Source organism: Bison bison, unplaced genomic scaffold, assembly GCF_000754665.1.
Source record: "Bison bison bison isolate TAMUID 2011002044 unplaced genomic scaffold, Bison_UMD1.0 scf7180017864338, whole genome shotgun sequence".
In the NCBI taxonomy this organism is placed as follows: domain Eukaryota; kingdom Metazoa; phylum Chordata; class Mammalia; order Artiodactyla; family Bovidae; genus Bison; species Bison bison.
In genome coordinates this window covers 438,123-440,684 of record NW_011494910.1, presented here as the reverse complement: position 1 = coordinate 440,684, position 2,562 = coordinate 438,123, and the positions used below count along the sequence as shown (strand labels likewise).

The following is a 2,562-nucleotide window of genomic DNA, read 5'->3' as shown; positions in this document are numbered from 1 at the left end:
AATACTGCTGCTGCTGCCAAGTCGCTTCAGTCCTGTCCGACTCTGCGACCCCATGGACTGCAGCCTACCAGGCTTCTCCGTCCATGGGATTCTCCAGGCAAGAACACTGGAATGGGTTGCCATTTCCTTCTCCAATGCATGAAAGTGGAAAGTGAAAGTGAAGTCACTCAGTCGTGTCTGACTCTTAGCGACCCCATTGACTGCAGCCTACCAGGCTCCTCCATCCATGGGATTTTCCGGGCAACAGTACTGGAGTGGGGTGCCATTGTCTTCTCCCATAATAATACTAACTATGCTTAACCCAGCTCTGCAGAAACCCATGTATTTCTTCCTGGCAAACTTTTCCTCCTTGGAAATCTGTTACGTGTCTCCCTAGGATTTTGGTGAACCTTTGGACTCAGGACAGAAGAATATTTGTCCTGGACTATGCCACCCAAATGTGCTTCTTCCTTATCCTTGGAGCCACTGAGTGCTTCCTCCTGGCAGTGATGGCCTATGACTGCTGTGTGGCTGTCTGTGACCCTCTGCATTATCCCCTGGTCATGACCCCAAAGATGTGCCTCCAGCTGGCTGTGGGCTCCTGGGTCAGTGGAATCCCAGTGCAGATAGGGCAAACGTGCCAGATCTTCTCTCTGCATTTCTGTCATTCAAACGAGATTAACCACTTCTTCTGTGACATTCCCCCCATTCTGAAGCTGGCCTGTGGAGACACTTTTGCACATGAGCTGTCGGTCTATGCAGTAGCTCTGTTGTTTGCTGCCATCCCTTTTTGTTGAACCTTGCCTCCTATAGCCAAATCATTTCCACTATTCTGAGGTTGCCAACAGCCAGAGGACAGGCTAAGGCCTTCTCCACGTGTTCTTCTCGTCTGTTGGTTGTGGTGTTATTCTTCAGATCTGCTGCCATTACCTACTCAAGACCAAAATCCAGTCATTCTGCAGGAACTGACAGACTCCTCTCTCTGTTCTACACCATAGTGACTCCGATGCTCAATCCCATGATATACAGCCTTCGGAACAAGGATGTGATTACAGTGCTGAGAAAATTATTACTGATGAGTTTAATTATAATTATAATTATAAATGTTTTAGTTGTTTGCTAAACAGGTAACAGAGAAACATTTTCAGCTTCTATCTTCCCTCTTTAAGGAGTTAGACACTTCTATTCTCAGATGCACTTATGAATACTTTAGAAAACTAATCCACAATTTACTGGGCTTGGATAAATACCAGATAAATGAGTCGTCAATCCTCCATGTCTAAGGAATAATCCTGCCTCATGAATTACATAGTAATTTTCACATTAAAAAAGTGAAAACAAAATTGAATCTGGTAAGTTTTTTGGCTTAAATATACTAGAAAATATGTTTATTTATCTAAATAATTATCTCTATCTCCACACTTGCATTTGTTGGCATTCTTTGATTCTATAGCACAGAAAATGACTATAAGCAGTTGAAAATTGAATGTTTGAAGGAGGGATTGAATGAGTGAATGGGTAAATGAATATTGCTAGTGCCAACATCAGACTGCTAGCAAAAAAATCTAGATTTTTCAGAGAACCAATAATATTGGGAGCATATTTGCTTATCCACTATAAACTCACATGAAATTACTGCAATCATAAAACCAAAAGAATAGCAGTCATAGACTTTGTTCTCTTCCTAAGTGCATGATAAAAACAGTACCTTCCTACTCATCTTAACTGGTTTATTTTGCACATATTTGCATGTTCTACTTAGCAAATTTGATCCAAAATAATTTGCTTTGCATTATTTCATCCTTTACATAACTGCATTCTAACAGCTAAGTCTGTCAATTTGAATTTTTAAGAGAAAATATATATGGATATAAAAGTGAAGAAAAGTTTTAGAAGTTATTTTCAGAATTACCCACAGTCCGTACAATCGCATTACATTAGTGTGTCTGGACTAACCTCCCATGTCTGTATCTCCTCCTTTAGTGTTGAAAACTTTAAATCATTGACTAATATAATCAAGGAAAGTGAACATATCTCACTAGGATTATGAATGCCCATCTTCCCAATTCCATCCTCAAATCAGCAACATTAAGAGATGATTTGTTGTAGCTGTCCCTGAGAACTTCTGCTATAGTTCTTTTGACAATTATTCCATTCTCTAGTTTTAGTTTCAATTATAACCTAACTGTATTTATCCTGGGATGTACTATCATATGGTGTATCAGAGAATAATTTATGGAAGTTAATGGTTCAATCAGATGAAGACCACATAAGCCAGTCATGCTATTTCATTGGGAGATTGTGATAGATATTCTCTCCAGGTGAAATGAACTAGAATCCCTGGAAACAAGTGCACTACATTAGTTGACAAAATGGACTTTATAGATATGATTAATATCATAAATCATTGAGATGGGGAGATTATTCAGGTAGAACCAATCTGATCACATAAGCCTTAAAAACAAAGAAAAGCAATATTCAAAAAATGGGTTATCACAGATGGAACAGAGAAAAGGAGGGCTCATTTTGTCAGTGCTGGCTCAAAAGTCTGTTGGGACAAAGAGCAAGGACTGTCCTGATCTC

At 39.5% G+C, this 2,562-nt stretch overlaps 1 pseudogene; it reads left to right on the top strand.

Annotated features, from left to right (window-relative positions):
• Positions 1-1,102, top strand: part of LOC104998857 — a 1,364-nt pseudogene extending 262 nt beyond the window's left edge.
• The last annotated feature ends 1,460 nt before the right edge of the window (positions 1,103-2,562 follow it).